A 21,727-nucleotide genomic window follows, 5' to 3' on the forward strand; every position below is an offset into this window, starting at 1 on the left:
AATACTTAATTTATAAGCTCTGATCGGGGTATCAAAGACTCAATTATATATATATATATATATATATATATATGCTAAAGCATCTCACGGATACTACGATCCTCACTGAAGAAACAGCACAGTACCCAAACACCTTGCTCAGTTCTCAAGCTACACTTTCCCCCTTACTCTCTCTTCTAGTCTCTTCACATGGACGTATGATGAACTAACCCTCTGTAACCTTTGGTTTTCCTTTGTTTCATTTGGTATTTTAGTTAGGTATTGTTTTTTAAGTGCTTTTGTTTCTGCTTGAGGTGTATTGTACAGTGCTCTGATACTCCTGTGTGTTGTGGTGCTTGATAAAACCTCTAATAAATAAATAAATAGATAAATACATAAATAAATAAGGTTGCATTGCCATTGTGGCAAACACCTATAGCAGTGTAAGTGTGACTTTTCAAAGACATTCCTATTTCCTTTTCCCACAGGCGTTGGTCTTCTAAAAATATGTTCACTTCAAGAATGGGCGTGTGGTGCAATGAGTGACTTATTCTTGTCCCTGATACCCCAGACTTTTCAGGGGGCATTCAGACAGAGATTACCTCACATGTAAACATATTTCCAGTGAAACTACAACATTATTATGAACCTTACCAGTTACCCAAACCTTCCTTGAATTTATGAAACTAAACACTGTAGATAATTCACCCTGAAGAAAGTCAGCTGATGGATTAAGGTTGACAAGCGCATACCAGGAAAATTGAGAGCTGGTTCACAAAGATTTGACAGTGACTTATTCTTGGAATTCTCCTGGCTTAATACTAGGATCACATAGTAAGTCAAGAGTAAGAATTGAGTGGTCCCAGAGTACTCCTGTGTTAGACCTAATGTCCTTGGTGTAGTTTCCCCTAACTGTGTACTAGGTGTGCCCAGGGCCTGTAAATTAAATGCCACTAGTGGGCCTGTGGCACTGATTGTACCACCCACTCTGGTAGCCCCAAACATGTCTCAGGCTTGCCACTGCAGAGCCTGCATGGGCAGGTTTAGACTGCATTTGACCTAGCTAGTGCACACACTTGCCAGGCCCAAACCTTCCTTTTTTATTACATATAAGTCACCCCTATGGTAGGCCCTGGTTAGCCCCAAAGGCAGGGTGCAGTGTATTTAAAACGTTGGGCATGTACGTTTTAGTCCTCATGTCCAGGTATTGGAAAACTCTTAAATTCATATTCCACTGCTGCAAGGCCTACCTCTTTCATAGGTTAACATTGGGGTTGCCTTAAAACATCTTTTAAGTGTAACTCTCAACTGGGAGAAGATTGAAATATGGAGTTTGGTGTATCTGGACTCACAATTTAAAATCACAACTAAAGGTGAAATTGGATTTTGAATTGTAAGTCTGAAATTGCCACTTTGAGAATGTAGGCATGTTCTCCTTTTAACCATTCTGTTCTTTAGCCTGTCTCTGAATTCACATCTGGCCTCAGCGGCAGCTACAATTTGTGAATTCCTGTTAGACAGCCACAAACACAGGACACTCAGCTGCATCTGCATTGTTCTGCATACTGATGGGTCTTCCTGGGCAGAAGGAAGGAGAGGAGTTCACACTTACACTTCAATAGGTGGTGTCCTGTCTACACACTAACAACTGATTACCATCTACAGACAGACAGGGCTAGCATGAAAGTGACCCTTGTTCACTTCAGAGAATTCATTTGAAGTCTCCCCTACATCAAAGGCCTTTTTGGGTACTGAACCCTAAACCCCACCAAACTAGTTCACTTTGGGCCCTGTGGAGACTCTTCACCTAAGAGGAGCTGTGCTGCCAGGAGGGACTGCTACTTTGCACTGTGCTCTGTTGTGTTGGCCTGCTGCCTGCTACTTCTGCAGTGAGGGAGGACTGGACCTGGCCTCTACATCCTACAAAATCACAAAGAACTCCAAGGGCTCCAAGGACACTCCAAGGACTGTGTGTGGCACTCTTCTTCGCATGCAAAGGCTACTTGTGATTCCCAATTAAGTCTGAGGTGCAAATATCATAGTATTCCGTCCATTTTGTATGTTGCAGGTGTTAGACCTGGCATCCTTGGCGTAGTCTCCCCTGTCTTTTTTACCTCTGATTCCCATGTTTTGACTGTGTGCTTGACTCTCATTTTGCTGGTTTAGGTACACTGGACACAAGTGCTAAAGTGCAAGTGCTCCCTGTGTAAATTGAATGTGTAACTGGCTTTTCCATGATTGGCCTATTTGATTTACTATTAAGTCCCGAGTAAAGTGCACTAGAGATGCCCAGGGAATGTATATAAAATGTTACTAGTGGGCCTGCAGCACTGGGTGTGCCATCCACATGAGTAACTCTGTACATGGCTCAGACCTGCCACTGCAGTACCTGTGTGTGCAGTTTTAAGCTGCCAATTCGACCTGGCAAGTGTACCCACTTGCCAGGCCCACACCTTCCCTTTTTGTACACGTAAGGTACCCCTAAGGTAGGCCCTAGGTGTCCCCATGGGCAGGGTGCAGTGTATGTTAAAGGTGGGACATGCGTTGATGTGTTTTAAATGTCTTAACAGTGAGATACTGCTACATTTGTTTTTCACTGTTGCAAAGGCCTATCTATCTCATAGGTTAACATGGGGCTGCCTTTAAATAACTTTTAAGTGCAGTTTCCCTTTGGGAGCAGATGGAGATTTGGAGTTTGGTGTCTCTGAACTCAAAATTTAAAAATACAACTTTTGATAAAGTTGGTTTTTAAATTGTTAGTTTAAAAATGCCACTTTTAGAAAGTGGGCATTTTCTTGCTTAAACCATTCTGTGACTCTGCCTGTTTGTGTATTCCCTGTCTGGGTCAGACTGACAGTTGGGCTGTTTGTGAATCTACACTAGACAGTGACACAAAGGGAGCTGGGCTGTAGCCTGCATTTCCTGATGGGTCATCTGGGCTAGAGTGGAGAGAGGAGTGGTCACTTACACCTGAAAGGGTTGTAGCTGCCCTCACACATTGCAGTCTCCAACCCACTGTTGTGAATCTGGAGCCAGGCCTGGGCAAAGCAGGATCTTGTGAACAACAGAAAATTTCCTATGAAGTTTGCCTACTTCAAAGGCAGAAAGGGGTATAAGTACTGGACCAAAACCCCCAGATTTTTAGATTACTTCTGGAACCAAGAGGAACCTCTGCCAAGGAGAAGAGCTGAAGAGCTAGAGGAGGAGTATTGCCCCTTTTCCTGTGTCTGCGCTTTGCTGGGTTGGCTTGCAGTTGCTGCTTCTGACTGAAAGAGGATAGAGACTAGACTTTGTGGTATATTTATGCTTGTAAAGTGTCTCCAAGGGATTGGACTGAGCTTGCCTCCTGATTTAAAGTCTCAGGGCCATCAAAGACTTCCTCTGCCAGCACTTGCACTCTCTGCTGAGACTCCTACCCTGCCAAGTGGTGCCCTAACCAGCCCCAGGGCCCTTGAAAGGTGAAGCTTGAAGAACAAGGATTGAAATCCATGCACAGGAAGCAGTGCAGGGAAATTTTTTACGCACGACCTGCATCACGGCTATGAAAATTACAATCTACCCGCCTTGCAGCTGAAATCGATGCACCACCTGCATCACAGCTGGGAAATCGACATATCACCTGCATCACGGCTGGAGAAATTATGCAACACCCACTTGCAGCTGCTGAAAATGACATAAACCCCTTGCAGCATGCTTTTCCATCACCTTGCGGGCGGATTTCACAAGCACCATCACTGGGCATCAAAATCAACGTGAACCTGAGGTGTCCCGTCCAGAAATCGCTCCCTTGCAGGAGAGAAAAACGATGCATTGCTGACTTTTTTGATGCATGCTTGCCCGTGTGGCTTTATTTGTGATGCAAATCAGGTACTTTGTGTAACAACAACATTTCTATTGTTTTCTATGGATTAATAATCTATTATTTTAAAAAATCATAACTTTACTAATGTACGTTAGATTTTTATTGTTTGGGTCTTGTGTGATTTAGATAAATACTACCTATTTTTCTAGACTGGTGTGTGCCCATTTTGTAGTGTTTTACTGTATTACTGTGTGTGTTGGTACCACACTACCAAAGGGGTGAGCAGGGGTTCTCTTAAGTGAGTGTCTAGAGTGAGGGTCCCTGCTTGGAGAGAGTACAAACTGACTGCCAACCACAGACTCCATTTCTAACAGCAGGGTATTAGTTTTCTGGTCTTTTTACCTTACTGGCATAATTTGGAACAATTGGACACATTTTATTTAGTTCGTTCAATGGACTTACAGCTATTTTTAACAGCATTCCTTTGCCACTTTTTCTTTTGTCTCTTCCTTCCTACATTCCTGAAAGTTTATAAAGCACAATCCCCAAATACTTGGAAGTTTTGGACTGGGGTAGTGGTTTGCAATAGTATATAATTCCCTTTTTAATACTGGGTTTCAGAATGTCATTAATTGGATTGTAGTAAGAATCATCGCTAAAGCAGTGGCTGAAGCAATTGTAGCTATACATTCAGTGGACAAAGAAACATATTGTCAGTGTAATATTGCACTGAAAAGCCCCCTGTACCAATTTAGTGGCACCAAAAGATGGTCCACCTTCAGCTCTTGATCCAAGTCTCTCACATACAGGTGAAAGAGGGGTGAGGCCACAACATTGCTCTTTTGCTTTACTCTAGCTTTAACAGCTAGATCAATCGCCCACTTGTCCATTGCTACCAAGTTTTGAAGGGGAAATGCAAATATTTCAATACTAAGTAATTTAGGGACACCCCACAGAAATAGCTTCTGACGCAAAGCTGCAATATCTACTCAATCTAATGCACTGCTGAAGACCACAAATGCCCATTGTGGCAACAAAGATTTTCGAATCAAAGCTCTGTCAGCAGCATAGATACAGCTGCACTGTGCATTGTGGCCATTCCTTTCATAAATTATGTCAGGGTCGAGCCAGCTAAATACAACAGGTTTAGAACTAGAAATTTTGTGAGGAACTTCAAAGGGGTATCGACATAGAAGGTGATCCAAAAGTTGCAGACGTTCATTTCTCCTTTCTTGGGAATTTCGATTCATAGCTCGCAGACCCATCAGCACTGTGAATTGTGTAGATTCATTTAAATCTTGTTGGTGTCGGGGAGTTAATTTCGGCTGAAGCAGGTCATTTCAAAAGATTTCCAACTAAAATGTTTGCAGAGATCTTGGAGTGTGGCTCAGCACAGATGGCAAACTAAAGTTTGTAGGCTCCTTTATTTTTCCTTTCCTGAGAACAGAGATTAGATAAGAGATCCCACAACATTTTGGCATTTCCAATGTCTAGAATATGGCGTAGGACATCATCTTAAAAAGCAAGCTCTACAAGCGAAGTTCTGTTTTAGGTAGGGCAGCTCAAGCTAAGCTCAAATCACTAACGTGCTGGACAGTGGGAGAGAACGATTCAAGTCTTTGACTAGAGGCAGTTAACTACCTTTATATTTAGCGGTGGATGACTTAGGGCCTTATGTACTCCATCACAAGCTTGACAGATATCTTGACCGCATTATTATAAGTGCATTATATCCTAAAGCACTTTTAATAGGGTGAAAAGAGGTTTATGACTTTGGTACCCATTCGCCAGCTTGAAATCAAGCAAGTATGTCTGATAGATAGTTTATTAATTTTCCTGCAGATCATAAGCCACTCACTGCCACATAAGTGCTGCCAATCTAACATTCTCATGCTTCTTTTTAGTTTCTCCTTAAGTGTAAAACATTTTGCCTTCAATTGGTATAATTGTTTCACATATATTTAGACCTGTTCAGCACCTGGCTTTATAGGTTTGAAAAGCCCTCTCCCCTTGAATCGAATGTGACAACCAATATAACACTCAGCAGTAGTTATGATGCTATAATACATGCGAGCGACCCCTATACAAAACCTGCCACTAATGTCCAGTGGTGGCTGATGAAATCTGAAAATAGCAGGGGAAGAAAGAGCCAAGATGAAATACATTGAGGGGCATATTTACTAGGAATTGGCATAGGGCAGAGTTGCAAGCCTTGCTGCTGTGCTGCCCTATGCCAGTTCAAAAGGGCAGAAATGCATTGTATTTACAACACACAGTGCATTTCCGTTCTTTCCCCTTGCGCTGGCGCACAAATTGCTGTCTAGCGCCAACGCAGGCCCCCTTACACCATGAAAAAAGCTGCACAAAAACAGTCCAGAGATACATTCTCCTCTTTCTGCAGCACAAATAGGAAGAGGAAACACTGAGGAGAAATAAAGATATTTCTCCTAGTTGCACCTGCCTTGGGCAGGTGTACAGTTTTCATGCATTCCCAAGATTACAGATTCTTGTAAATCTGGGAATACGTCAAAACCCATGGGTGTTGCCTGGGAACACCCACCGTAATTCCCATGGTACCCCTCCCTGAAGTAGTGTAAGGCAAAGCAGCGACTTCTGGTGCGTTGCCTTACAAAATATATACGTGGCCATGAAAAGCTACGCAAAGTGATCTGGAAGATCTGGGTTTGCACTCTGCACCACTAGTCCGTCACAAAAAGTAAATAAGCTCTTGAGTGAGTAACTGACACACTCGAACCAAATCTTCAAATAAAGGTGTGTGGGTAGTTAGTGACTGGTTTCTCCCACAAAAGTATGAATGTGAGACCATGTATACGCAAAAGTCCATTATAAGTAATAAATAGGTTCTGCACAAAGAGGTTCAGGCTTATGCTTGCCCATCCTGGCATGCAAAAACAATATACTTTAGCTCATGCCATTACCACAGTTTCTCTGAGAGTTTAGGAAACCATGCATTGATTTAATTATATTTTGATACAATAAAACATCAGTGCAACCTTACAGAAGGTGGTGCTGTCTGATTGCACTACTTCAGAACAACATCATAAGTTGGCAATAGAAATAATGTAGTTTAAATTACAGAGGACCTCGCTTTGAGTACACAGCTAAACTCCCATCCCTGTGCAAACATGTGTTTACACAGGATCTGAATTACAAGTTGTGTTATAACTATTACACCCGCAGTTTTCTCCTGATAAATTCCAGTAGGTTAAAAGTATAGAAATTTATCATGTGAAAATCCTGGAAACAAAACAAAACATGTGGAATTTGGTGTATTAAAAACCGAATACGCATGTGTATGCATTGTTTTCCTGTTGAGAACTCAGAATGGAAGGTATTTACCACATGTGGTAAATTCCCCACCTTAATTCAACAAACTTGTAATGATGGCCAGTAACACAAAAAATGAAGGAAGTTTTTTACCTTGCTCACTAAAATCTAGTCAGTCAATGCGTTACTGGCGTCACTTACTTTGTAAAAGGATCATTGATCTATGTCTCTAAAAACATGAAGCAACATTACAGATCTTTCTTAATCTGTAAATAAAGTCATAGGTGTTGCAGCATTTAGTGGAGGTTTCCGATCACCCTGAATGGTCCGATGTGTCACCACACAGTCAAAGCATGTGGTTTCTCATGTATTAAACATTAAAGAGGGACTGCTGTAAAATGGATTTCCTCACTGAACAAGTGATTTGGATTGCATGACATTGGGTTTAGGCATATAATGGCCTGGGAGTTCATATGTGAAGGGTGCACTCCTGCAGCACCTTTCACATGGCAATCAAGGTCTGTGAAATGGTAAGGCTGAAGACAGAGAGAGATTCTCACACATGTGCAATGATCCTGGGCGGAGTTGCTGGGTCTGTAGGCAGATGCAGAGCCCAGGCCCCACCCTCTCTCTTATCACATTGAGCAGAGCAGCGAGTGCTCATCCCTCGCCCACTTTGACATTCCCTTTCACCCCAAACCTTTGCATCTAAACAGTTCTCACACACATCTGCAATTTGTTCGAAATGAGTGGTAAAAGTATTGGGATTTGAGCATGTTGTTTCCTCTGGAAGGAGAATAACATGTAGAATTGGACCAGATATAGCCAGGTCCATGTATTGCTCCCTGTTCTGGTCGAAATAACCCATAATCCCCAGATATACATGCAGGGATACCAGATTAATTCTTGATCTTGGCCCTCTGGGATCCCCACAGCTACGTCCAGGGGACTTGTAATCAAGACATAAGAGTCACTCAGCAAGAATCGCTCTGATACTATATATATGGAGCTATTTCCAATGGCTAAATATTTGAACTAGGAATATATATATATATATATATATATGCATTGAACAGCCTCCAGCACATTGGGGCCACCTCCTCACTTCTTGATTTCTGCAAGAAACTGAACACCCGGCTCTTCGAATAACACGGTGGGGAACAAATGCCCACTCATCTGCTCAAGCCCCTGTATACTCTCATGAGTGATTAGTGCTCTCTACAAGTCTACATAACATATAACATAACATAACATATATTATAAAAAGCTGCTTTTGCCATTGTTAGCGTCCTTTAGTCACTCTGGTACGTGAATATATAGACCTTCTTGAATACTATGGAATTCTCAACATCAAGCGGTGATTGCCGAAAGTTAGTTAGGAAAGTTTAAAAAATGTGGTGGACAGTTGTAACTCTGTGGGGCTTATTCTGAGAATACTGATTGATTGCTTCTTGAGTAAGCATTGTTGCTTTATAGAAAACTGCCAGAGAAGAGTGTAGAAACTACAAATATTAATAAGCTCAACTCTGTAGAATTGCATGTAATGTTAGAATTAAGAGTATGATGATGACTAGGTGACATGGATACTGCAGATGTCCTCTTGGGGAAATTAGCTACTTGATTTTAGATATGAGGAGATATCCGGAGAATTCCTCATTGGAAGATGATGTTCTGGCACATCTAAAGCCCTTTAGAACAAAAGTAACATGATCAAAGAATTAGTATGTCTGTCCTATTCTAAGTCTGCAGGTATCATACGTTTGAGGGAGATAAAGCTTGATTGTGGAGCTGTGCACCTGAGCTATAGTAAACTCAATGTTCCAGTAGCACTTAGAAGATTTTCAGTGGCCAACACATTAGTTTTCTGGATATTTTGAATGTATGGAAACTGTTGAAAGATACATGGAGGTTCCCAGAATGCCACACATACTATATGACTAAAAGCAAGAACTTCAGTCCATTCATGTTGAGAACTTGAAATATGTTCTGATGAAAACCACAATACCATATGGGAAATGATTGCGAGCAACTGGATCACTGTTAGCAGTTCACAAAACAGAGCTACTCACAAATGATGCAGCATTTATGGTTACACTGTGGTATGACCATAGTTCTGTGAACATCCAGGAATGAAGAATGACTGACAGTGTATGAATGATCACCCTGGAAGAAAGTTCACCGTCTTAACCAGTCACTCCACACTCTCAGGGCTTCATTCACAAAGGTAAACTTACACTTTTGTATTAGTTTGTGATGGTTTTCTATTCACAAAGGGATCAAAAGGTAGTATCTTTACAAGAACAGAACCATTTCCGTTGGACTTTTAGAAGGTAACTTTTTCAGCAGGACTAACCTGGTCCCTGTATCCAGCCCGCACTTCATCGCAGTCAGCCTGGACTTATGACTTTACCCTGGTCTAGCACAACCAGATGACCTCTAGTGGTGCTTTGTACTGTTAGGTGCTATAGCTGCCTAAAACTTTTAAATTGCATATTTCTTGTTCTACTGATGACTTTTTTGTTGTCCTACTATCATTTTATTTTTTTAAATGTTCCCTATTTTTTTAATTTGTTAGGGATTTTTCTTGGGTTGTGTTTTCACTTTGTAATGTTTATGTGTTGCATACATATTTTACACAGTGCCTCTAAGTTTAGGTTGGCTGTTTGTTGGCCAAGCTACTGAGGATAAAGCAGAGTTTAATTTAGTGACTTTTGTGGTTCACCATGACAAGGACTGTGGTTGTTACCTGAGTGGGCCTTCCACCCCCTCATCCAACAACCCAATTTCTTATAGACAGGATCAACCAATTCAATGAGACCTGTAGCACACATTTCCTGCACATGTTTGTTAATTCATCTCTAACACTCATGGCAATATTCTGAAGTTTGTGACTAGTAGGAATAGCATTATGTTTGAGAACAATATTGTGTGTCAAACCTTGTATACGTGTCTACTTCCTTTCTGAAAACCATTTCAGCCCAGATTTACTAACATTTGGAGCAATGCAATGTACTAAGACAAGTTGCTGCAGTGCATCAAATGAAGAGAGCAGGAATGTGCCATAATTGCTAAGATATGCTGCATTCCTGCTTTGTGTATATGCTGGCACACTGACTGCTACCTAGCGACAATGCAGTCACTCTTGTGCCATGGTACAAGGGTGCCTGTGTTACAAGCAGGATTGTTTTTATGCAGAAAGGGACACCTTCCTGCACAAAACAATACGAAGAGGCATTTTCCCCATTCTACATATGCTGCAGAACGCAGCACATGTGGAAAGAGGAAATAATGAGGAGAACATATTTTTCTTCATTATTCTTCTATTGGGATTGCATAGCATTTTGACGCATTCCCATCTTATGGAATGGCGTAACATTTTGACACATTCCCAGCTGTACTGTTCTTAGCAAATGTGGGAATGCACCGGAATACATGGGTGGCTGCTTGGGAATGCCCACACTTCACCTATGGAACACTTCCCAACACAGAGCGATGTAAGGCAGTGACTTGTGCTACCTTGTATTACTCTAGATGTACTAAGCCATACAGAGCCATGCATTGTGGCTTTGTGTGGCTTAGTAAATCTGACATGAGGGCTTGTGTTGTCTTGCATAATGCAATGGCAATGCAAACCCTTGTTAAATCTGGGCCCTTGTATGTATTTAAAAGTTCTTCTAATACTTCATCATGAACATCTGTGTCATAAACCTGCACCTCAAAATAGTCTAAACAGTAGCAAGGCATCTTACAATTTGGGTTACTTATAATGCTCATTCTACCTTGGTACTACCCCACCATGACATGTTGTCCATAAATGGTGGCATAAACCTTTCCATCTATTCATGTGCTCTAACTTTTGATGATGGGGTCAAAATACCCCTATTCCTAAAGAATTTGCCTTAACATCTTCAGGCTTTAATCAGTTGTTACCTCAATAATGAAACATATAATGATCAGACAGGATAGTGAATGTAGAGTCAGAACTTGCCATATCTGTAAAATGTTTCCCAGCAATGTGAATGGCACAATTAGATGGGGAGAATGGTTCCTCATACATTCCAATACCTATATCATCCACAGCACAAGACTCCTTGGTAACTCCATGACACCATAGTCTGCTCCATGGGTTGACTCCTGACAAATTAGAGTAATATGGATTACCTCTTTCCTGAGAATCAACAGTAACACCTACAACTAATGTATTTTTTAACATCATCTTGAGAATGTGTCTTTTAATGCCTCCACGTTTGATGCACCCACTCGAAAATTGTGCAAAATTTCTACATTTAAAGCTTTTGTTTCTTAAAGCAGGGAATGATTTGGAGGAAACTTTGTGGTATTAGGAATCACATATTTCACACATTACTTACATTGTGACCCTGAGAAAAAGTGTGTTGATTCTTGTCCCTAAATCTCTCTATTTTCTTTTTTTTCTGAAAATGTTTTGCCAGTAGCAGCTGCCACCTCACTGACAGTCCACATTCAAAGTTTTGAATGGAACAATCAACCATTCCACACTTTTAGCTAAATACATGTTCTAAAATAAGGATGGATCCCGACGTCATAGCAATTGTTCCTTACATTTTTTCTTGGAGCTCCTAATAGTGATGTTGCTGTGTAGCCCTTTTAGTTATAGCTTCATACACGTTATTTTAGCATACTAGGCCTGCTGCAGTGCACGTTAACCTATTTTATTCAGCTTCATTTTATTATTTTAACAATAGCCACATTTGCGGTCTTTTTTTATTTTCTCTATCCAGCTGTTCTTCGCCTAGGCCAGCACTGCGTTCTTAAACAAGACATTTCTTTCACTCTGTGCTTTTCTCAAGGCTACAGTAAGATAGGTTGCCAGCATAAGTGGTGTGTTTTGTCTCTAATGTGCACAGAAACATACACACTCTTAAGTGGGGATCCTTTCTTAGAACATCAGCTGTTTTATTATGAAAACACTACTTTGACCCATGTACTTTAAAGGGAGATTCCAGCCAGATGACCACAACTGTGTTCTGATTGCTGAGTGCATCGCTGCAGCTGTTTATGTAGACTACAGGCCTCTTGCTCAAGTATGAGGGATGATGTTTTCCCAGGGGAACCTGAAGGGCAGAATTAGAGTTCAACATGCTGTGCTCTAACATAGCCTAGGTAGGAGCTATTTTTAACGATCTTAGTGACAATATGATAGCGTTATTTTTATCTCTCACTCTCCTTGTCACAATTTTAATCCTGTCATGCTTCATCGTCCTAACTATTGCAATACATGGTTTATTATCTAAGATGCAGTTACTTCAATAAAACCTTATTGAACTATACTCTGCCTCTGATTGTCCTTGCATATGTGAGACTATTATAACTGAGAGAAACGGATGAGATCTGAGTGACCAGGACTTCCTTGAGGAGTCAATTGTGTCATGCGCTCAGTTGCCCAATCATCCCTGCTCTTGGGTGGAAATGAGACACTGCTACTTCGCTGGAACAAAACCCCTATTAGGCCGACAAGTGTCACCTGTAGTGGGTTCAGACTCAGTCTCCCACAGTGCAAGTGATTCTGCTGCCCAAATCCAGTAGTCTCAATAGGATAATGAGAGCCTACAAGACAATGTGATCCCTGATAAAGAAGTTCCCTTGAAGAAATGTGCCTTTAACCTATGCAAGGCGGCTATGAAGCAATCATAATCCCTGGCATCCACCCCTTATGGAGGTGGGGGTGGTAGTAAATGTTCAAAGACCTCTTCAGCTATTGATCCCAGCATAATTAGAAACAATGATTTCTTCTTGAAGTCCTCATCAATAGCGAACATGTAATTTTTAAATAATCAAAGCTATTTTCCCAATTTTAGAGATGCCTCACCTGGCTCATTCATGAAAAGTGGTGGCCAATTGCCACACTGAATATTGGCAAAGATAACACAATTCACAGTTGAACTGTGGCTATCCAAACACAGTATCAGAGCACTAGCGGAAAGATTGAATAATTTACAAACATGCTTGCCAACCATATTAATGAGCCAAAACTGAAGACTAAAATTTTTGTGTTATAATTTTGCTTTTAGTCTTGTAGATCACAGTTACCCTTGTGCTCCAATATTAAAAGATGGCCAATGACACACAAGCCTATCATTACCAAGAGACACTCCATAGAGCCCTGCAAGGTGAAGTAGCTAGAGCTCCACATGGCGTCACAAACAAGTGTGCATGGCGAGTGTCAATGACATCAGCATAGGGAACATCCATCATGAGCACTGGGTGGCTATCCATCACAGCGTGCATTAAGTGCAATGCATCATTGTCCCTCTTACCAGCAATTGCAGACTCCAAGAGAATTTGATGGAGAGCAACCCTCGAAGATCCAGGATGGGTTATATGCCACTCTGTTCCACAACACAACTCTGCTCCTCCAAAGAGCTTCACCGTTTCCCAATATGTTCTATAAAGGTGTCTGAAGAGACTCAAAGAAGAGTACTAGCAGTGCAATGTCCATAGGAACCAAGATAGTACAGTGAGTTCAAAAGCAACACATCACCAAGTCATGGTAATTACACACAGAAGAAAGATAAGAAGAAACTTTATTAGAGATCCCACACACCATGCTGGTAGTGGGAAGCGTATAGCAGAAACTCTGACAATAAGCAGAACACAGGTTTGAGAACAAACAAATATTGAACTATTGGTCATATGTATGAATTTACCGACTAGTGATGACCAAAAAATGAATCCTTACACATCACAATTTGGTAATTGCAAATTGGTATGTAAGTGATGAATTCCTGAGAAAACAGTGATTCATTATTTAGTTGGTTTGGTATTCAGGAAATCATATTTAACGATTTCCTAACTGGCGAATGGAGTTGCAAATCGTTACCACTGCATTTGGCATACAGTGATGACATCAGAAGTTGGAAGTAGGCCTCTATTTAAAACTGGAGAGGTTTGATGTTGGTGCTCCCTACGAGAATCCATTTGTATCCACCTGTGTGTTTGCCATCCAGCCATTTTTGAGGCCAAAATGTCCCATACCGAAAGTAGCAAGGATGCTTGAAGAAGAAAAACAAAGCTGAAGTTCTCAGAGAAAGAACTTGAAATCCTCACAGGGGAATGTGTTGGGCACCATGGCCAACATTTTGGGAAGTCATCAATGACAATGCCTGAATCTCAGAAGAATAAGATCTGGAAGGAAATCCAGGAAGAGATAAATGCCATAGGAGAGACCTAGACATTCATAGAGGTGATACATTAGAGAGTCCAGATCAAGTACCAAGGAGAAGGTGCCAAGCTGTCTATGTGAGGCAAGAGGAACAGGAGGAGACCCCCACCCACCCACTGCCCCCCACCAACTGTCATTGAGGAACTAGTGCAAAGTACACTGGACCCAGAAGCTCTCAGTGGATTTGGTTTGACACCTCAGACCTTCCAGAAACATCACAAAGTAACTCAAATATTGAATTGTAATACTAAACAGTGTATGTGAAAGGTGTAAGTCAGACAATTAAACATATTGATAACCCATTGTAATTTAGTGAATTGAAAACCCTAAGGTTTCAACATAATATATACTTTAGTAGTGGTCCATGTATTGTCAAAGTGCGGTATGGGACATGTCAAAAACATAACAAACAAATAGAATGCAAAAAAATATACTCAAAGTACAACCATGTGTAAATCACTAAAGTGTTCTCAATCTATTTTTAAACAGAAAAACCTCCTCAACAAAGTGACCATTCAGAAAGGGATTGTACAGAAGATTAACACATGCATGTAGGTGACTCCCACTGATAGTGGCAGCTAGACCAGTTCAACACATGCTGCAAATGTCAGTCGTGCAGCTATTGAGCAAAGAGGGACAGCTGAAGAATAGATTGAGTACTTCACACCAACTGTTGCACAAGAAACATTAGTGAGACCACAACTACTGCAGGGAAAATATCAACTTGACACTTGTCATCCTTCAAACACCCATTCAAAATCCCCAGTTGCAAAGATGTTAAGTGCAGATAAACCCACAACTCTTTGCAGGAATAGAAATCTCAAGGTTCAGCACCTGAAACTGATAAAAATGATAAACTAAAAACTAGTTACCCTGGATAGAAACATCACTAGTAGATTACAAAGGCCGTCATTATGACCCTGGCAGTCTCTAGACCGACAGGGTCGCGGTCAGACTGTCGCCAAAGGCCTGGCAGTGCCGGCAGTCCCAATCCAAACTTGAATAGGGCCGGCGGTAAGGAGACTGCACTGGCAGTCTCCTGACAGTGGGAGTTTGGCGGGAAGCCTTTTCTGGCTGCCAAACTCGTAATAAGGGCCAAAGTGCCTCAAATACCCAATCAGATGTCAATGAATGACAATTTTGCTAATCTAATGGATGCAATCAAGACCTTATGTAAGGGATTATATCAGCAAAATATACATCACAGAGGTACGGAGCACCACACACCATGCCGTACTGATGGGTTAACTTGTGCCATCAATTGCCTAGCCTAAGCCACATCCATGTTATCATGATGGGGACTACAGTACAGATGTGGCAAAAGGACTTATACAGATCACCAATGCCGTTGCAAAAAGCAAACAACAAACATTGCAAGTGGCACACAGGGTGGAGTTGGAGAAAGAAAGGACCAATTTAGGGGCATATTTACACAAAATTGGCGCATCGATCTCAATGCACCACTTTTCTTGCGCCACCCCTGCCCAACCTAAAAGGCACCATGGTTGCGCAGTATTTACAATATGGCGCACTACTGCGATTGGTTAGGACAATAGTGTCAAACTTGTTGAAGTTATTGTGGCGCTTTGCTGCACTAGCATCAAAAATGTTGACGCCAGTGCAGCAAAGCACATGGAGGACCATTGACTAAAATGGGTGTGTTATTTTAACATCTGCTCTGAGCAAGTGTTAAATATGACAGAAAAAATGACACAGTGAAATGTTGTAAATTTCACTGCAACATTTTTCCGGGCCTCCCTGCATTGGAACGCCCCTCTTTGCATACATTTTGCCCCGTGACATAATGTGGTGCAAGGGTTTACAAAGTGGTGCAATGCAAATATTGTGCCACTTTGTAAATAAGGCATGGGAGAAAGGCCTTGTCAACACCGCCTTAGCGTATAAAAAATGAAGCTAGGGAAGCACAAGGTGGTGCTAGGAGACTGTCAATATGCCCCTTGGTGTGAGCAGCATTTCAGCTACACATAGTTTATATCTGTGTCGAAGCAGGAGTTGCAGTGGTGCTGGTGAAATTTGTTGGACCAAAGACATCTGCCTGCAGCAAACAAAAGCCTTAAAGAACAAAAACTCTAAGGGGCATATTCACGAGCTCCTTGCGCCACCTTACTGCCGCCATTGCATCAGTTTTTTTCCGCTAAAGTGGCGCAAAATTGGCATTTTCTCCACACCATATTTACAAAGTGGCACAATGCATACATTGCGCCACTTTTTAAACCCTTGCACCACATTATGCCTGAGGCAGGTCTAATGTATAGAAGGGGGGCGTTCCCCCATTGGGGGGCCGAAAAACCTAAGTGATTTCATTGCACCATTTTTTCGACACTTTTAACACCTGCTCAGAGCAGACTTTAAAAGGGGGCATACCATTATCTTTAATTGGCCCCCATGTACTCTGCAGGACTAGCACCAAAATGTTGGCACTACTCCTAGAAAGTACATCAATAGCATAAAAAAAAAGATGCTATTGCCCCCTACCCTGCGCCATGGTGTGCCATATTTTAAATACGGTGCACACATGGCGGTGGTGGGGGGAGCACGAAAGGGCACAAGAAATATGGTGCTGCCTTTAAAAGTTTTATATTCCGAAACAAATACTTATTACTAACTTTTTTCTATACAACCGTCTGAAAAGAGACGCATCTTTTCAGATACACATTATCTCACCTGAAAATGAAGAGATATTTAGTTTTACAACCTACAATGCATCTTTCTAATTCTTTATGTAATATTTAATTATTTTATTTTCTTACAGTGAACACTAATGATTGGTTATATTTAGACGTCTCTCTCATCTTCTGCAGCTTGGGTTTGCTTATGTGTCTGAGATGGTGGGATTAGGTCTTCTTCCTCATCAGAGTCAGATTCTGACAGTGTTACACTAAATCTGTTTTTTGTCGCAATATTTTATAGAATAGCACATTTTTCTACAATTTTGCAACCTATTGCAGAAGAATATTGTAGGGCAACCCAACTCTTCTGCAGATATCCAAAGCAACATTTTAGTTGTTGTAGCAAAGTAGCCTATTTCCAGCAGGGTTACCCCCACTTTTGGCCTGTTTGTGAGTGTGTGTCAGTAGTGCTTAACTGTGTCACTGAGGCTCTTCTAACGTGAACCTCAGTGCTTATGCTCTCTCTGCTTTTAAATTTGTCACTGTAGGCCAGTGACTTCATTTACCAATTTCAATTGGCATACTGGACCCCCCTTATAAGTCCCTAGCTTATAAGTCCCTAGCATATGGTACCTAGGTGCCCAGATCCATATGAGGGCATTTCTTTTGCCATCCATAGAGAGCTCAGACAATCCCCTACACAGGACTGCTATTGCAGCCTGCATGAAATAACGCTCACGTTATATCACAGCCATTTTCACTGCACTTAAGTAACTTATAAGTCACCTATATGTCTAACCTTCACATGCTGAAGGTTAGGTGCAAAGTTGCTAATAGTGTGAGTGCACCCTTGCACTAGCAAAGGTGCCCCCACATAGTTCAGGGCCATTTCCCCGGACTTTGTGAGTGTGGGGACGCCATTACACACGTGCACTACATATAGGTCAATACCTACATGTAGCTTCACAATGGTAACTCTGAATATGGCCATGTAACATGTCTAAGATCATGGAATTGTCCCCCACTCCAAATCTGGTATTGGGGAGCCAATTCCATGCATTCTGGGGGCTCCACCATGGACCCCAGCACTGCCAAACCAGCTCTCTGAGGCTTGCACTGCAGCTACAGCTTCTGCCACCTCACAGACAGGGTTCTGCCCTCCTGAGGTCTGGGCAGCCCAGTCACAGGATGGCAAAACAAAGCATTTCCTCTGAGAGCAGGGTGTTACACCCTCTCCCTTTGGACATAGGTGTTACAGACTGGGGAGTGGTAGCCTCCCCCAGCCTCTGGAAATGCTTTGAAAGGCACACATGGTGCCCTCCTTGCATAAACCAGTCTACACCGGTTCAGGAACCCCTTCTTCCCTGCTCTGGCGGGAAACTGGACAAAGGAAAGGGAAGTGACCACTCCCCTGTCCATCACCACCCCAGGCGTGGTGCCCAGAGCTCCTCAAGTGTGTCCCAGACTTCAGCCATCTTCCTTTGCAAGGTGTGGGGGCACTCTGGAAGGCTCTGAGTGGCCAGTGCCAGCAGGTGACGTCAGAGACCCATCCTGATAGGTCCATACCTGACATGGTAGCCAATCCCCCTCTCAGGGCTATTTAGGGTCTCTCCTCTGGGTTGTCTTCAGATTCTGCTTGCAAGTTTCCTTCAGGAATCCTCTGCAACAACTTCAGGCTCTTCTGACCTCGGATCAACCGCAGCCTGCTCCAAGAAACGCTGTAACTGCAAAAAAGTGTCTACAAAAGACACTTTTCTTCAGCAACCTCAGGTCCAAGTCAGTAACTGCAACAGTTCACACAGGGTGCATGCTCTGGGGACTCCCTGTCTTCATCCTGCACCAGAAGGACCGAAGAAATCTCCTGTGGAGTGACGGAGTCACTCCCCTGCTCTAAGCAGGCACCTTCCAAGGTGACAACCGGTACCCTGGGACTCCTTTCACGTTGACGAGCTTGCTCCTAAGGACACAGAGGGTGAACATCATTAACATAGACTGTCCTGAAGTCCTGCTGATGCAATTTGGAGGAGGTAAGACCTTGCCTTCCCCGAGAACAACAGTACCCCTGTGTGTTGTGTCTTCTTCACCTTCTGAGGCCTCTGTGCACTCTTTGTAAAATTCCTTTATGCAAAGCCTGGCCCAGGTCCCCAGCACTCCCCCCTGTGATGCTCAACTCGCTAAGTTGTTCTCCAGCGGCGTGGGACCTTCTTTTGTTGTGCTGCATCCACCAGGTTTTCACCTCCTTTGAATCTGGAACCTGTGGCTTCTGTGGGTGTTGGCTAGCCTCCTGAGGGCTCTCTAAAGTGTTGACAGCCCTCTCTTCCTCCTCACACAGAGTTGAGGCCTCCAGGTCCCTTCTGGGTCCATCCAGAGCCATTTTGATGAAAAATGCACTTTTGACGTAGCCAAGGCTTGTTGGTGCCTTCTAACACGAAATCTCATCTGCAACGATCTTCACACCATGGGACATCTTTTACATCATGCAGGAACCCACTGGCATCTTCCTAGGGTTCATTTCTGCAGTCTTTGACTAACCAGGGACTCTTCTTTTGCACCCTCTTCTGGGTTGGCAGGGGCTCCTGTCCTTCCTGGAACTTCTTTCGACTTCTGGACTTGGTCCGCTTCCTTTGCAGGTCTTCAGGTCCAATAATCCAGCAGTTGTTCTTCGCAGACTTGATTGGCTGCTGCAAAATCTCAAAAACGAGGTGTAGTGTGTCCTAAGGAAACTTGCAGTACTTTACTCCTACTTTTCTCGGCTCTGGAGTGGGGTAATTTACTTACCTTTACTGTATTCTTACTCTCCCAGCCATTCTGCACACACTACACTTGTCTAGGGGGGAATTTGTGATTCGAATTCCACTTTTTTAGTATAGGGTTTGTGTTGCCCCAGACCTATTTTCCCCCATTGCATTCTATAGGATTTCCTACTGTTTGCATTGTTCTATGACTATTTACTTGTCTAATTTTGGTGTCTAGTGTATATATTGTGTATAATACTTACCTCCAGAAGGAGTATTGTCTCTAAGATATTTTTGGTACTGTGTCACCCAAATAAATACCTTTATTTTTGGTAACACTGAGTATTGTCTTTACTTGTGTTTAAGTACTGTGTAACTATAAGAGGTATTGCAGGAGCCTTGCTTGTCTCCTAGTTCAGCTTAACCTGCTCTGCTATAGCTACCTCTATCAGCCTAAGCTGCTAGAACACTACTACTTCACTAATAAGGGATAACTGGACCTGGAATAAGCGCAGGGAAGCGCGTTTTGTTTGGAGGAGGTGTCGCCTGGCAACAAGGGCAGGAGCCCTTTAAATTTCACTTCGCACTCCCGCCGCCGCGGGAAGCGCGTTTTGTTTGGAGGAGGTGTCGCCTGGCAACAAGGGCAGGATCCCTTTAAATTTCACTTCGCGCTCCCGCCGCCGCGGGACGTGCGCGGGCGGTGCCTGGGCGAAGCCCGGGCCAAGGGCGGGCCCATCCTGCGCCCGTCCGCGCCTGTCAGAGGCTGGGCTGGGCCACCCCCCTGATGCCTCACTTTCGGAGGGTTGTAAGGAGAGGACTTTGTCTTGCTGCTGAGCCGGTTCTGTGGACAGAGGATCCTGCTGACTTTTTGTGAGGTAAGGGCAGGAACCAGGCCCCCCTCGCCTACTGGTCCTTGGTGTTTGGGGAGGGGACAGCCCCTTTAAGACTCTTTTCGCGCCCACTGCCGGCGGTTGCGCTTTTTGGATTCTGTTGACTTGTTGCGAGGTAGGGGCAGGAACCAGACCCCCTTGCCCACTGGTCCTTGTTGTCTGGGGCTGGGACAGCCCCTTCAAGACTTTTTTGCCGTGTCTATTGGTGCCCTGGCCGGGCCATCCCCCTTCTTTTTTGCTCTTGGGGGTTCCTCTGTTTGCTTGCCATCTGTAGCAGGGTTCTTGGAGTGTACAAACCATCGTATGGTGTGGGGTTCCTAACAGCACCAAGAGGGACCCGTTTGTTTCCCTATGGTTTGGGTTTCACTTCAAGGCCCTTAGACTTTAGCAAGAAAGATGGGTCGTCGGCAGGGGGGGGGTCGAAGAGAAGCCTGGATCTAATAAAACCCTAGACGGCTTTTTACAAAAGGCCGTCGGGCCCTAGAGAAAGAAATAGAGCTGGTGCAGCGCCGTTTAGCAGTTCCATCTTCCCGAGCTATTTTTGTAGCCCATGACGACCTCTCTATGCAGTCCACCTCACACTCAGGATCTCTACCTATAGCGTCCCCCCTTTCCCCTTCCCCTGTAGGTACTTTCCTGAAGTCTCAGGGTGAAGCGCTAAATGACCCCATTCCATCTGCATTGCTGATTTCGCCGACTAGGAGCCTTTCAAAGAGTGAGCTCCCCATTAACATCGTTCCCAATCCCAAGGGCAAAAGGAAACGTAGGGAGCCTGCCATCTTAAATAAATGTACCAGGATTCTGAGTCCCCTCCACCCGACTCAGCTCCCCATTAAGGTCACGGATCCATCATCCTCGCTTCTTACCAGCGACCAACAGCCAAATGAGTCTATCAGGGTTCTCATAAGAGAGGAGATCTCTAAGTTGCTTCTTCCAATTGCAACCCACCTTCAAACAATAGAGGAGAAACTTGAAGTTTTTATTAAGACCCAGAAGCCTGCACCCTCTATTACTACAGACACCCAACCTTCCTCGCACCATTCTTACCCCACTTACGAGCAGGTTAGCGTTAACAGCCGACCTTCCCTAATGAGCAAGAGCCTTTCTTTTTCGAACCAACCAACCAGTTCTGCCAGAGTACCAAATACCCCGACTATTTCTCCGCTGATGGCTCCAGCCCATCCCCCAGAAAGGAAACCTCT

Source organism: Pleurodeles waltl, chromosome 5, assembly GCF_031143425.1.
Source record: "Pleurodeles waltl isolate 20211129_DDA chromosome 5, aPleWal1.hap1.20221129, whole genome shotgun sequence".
Lineage (NCBI taxonomy): Eukaryota > Metazoa > Chordata > Amphibia > Caudata > Salamandridae > Pleurodeles > Pleurodeles waltl.